The sequence below is a fragment of the Sinocyclocheilus grahami genome, unplaced genomic scaffold (assembly GCF_001515645.1).
Source record: "Sinocyclocheilus grahami isolate Dianchi unplaced genomic scaffold, SAMN03320097.WGS_v1.1 scaffold1328.1, whole genome shotgun sequence".
In the NCBI taxonomy this organism is placed as follows: domain Eukaryota; kingdom Metazoa; phylum Chordata; class Actinopteri; order Cypriniformes; family Cyprinidae; genus Sinocyclocheilus; species Sinocyclocheilus grahami.
This window is the reverse complement of record NW_015506507.1, coordinates 2,843-3,268: the sequence shown is the minus strand read 5'-3', so window position 1 is coordinate 3,268 and position 426 is coordinate 2,843.

Here is a 426-nt window from a genome sequence, read left to right as displayed (position 1 = left end):
GGTATTTCCCCGGCGATTCTTAAATAAGTCTATCATGAGTAAGTCCTCTTTTCAATTAGTGTAACAGAAGTGTGAGATTCCAGAGATGATTTATACACCCACCAGGGACATTGAGCACAATTGTCAGATTAGTGTTAGAGCAATTGTTGAGTGTTTGGATACATCCTTGAATCCAGCCAGACCATTAAACACATGCATACAGCCACATGCATGATCAGACTTGTTTAAAGGGGGCGTTTCGTACTTTTCTTAGAAGCACATTCCTTTATTGTAGCAACTGTTTTGTATTGGAGGTAATTAGGCTGTTCCTAGAAGTAGATTTACAAACATACTGTACATACCTAAAGCTTGAGACATTCTTGTTCCGTTATTATTCTAGACTTTAGAACATCCACTGTAATAATAAATGTGGTTCCAGTCCGGGCT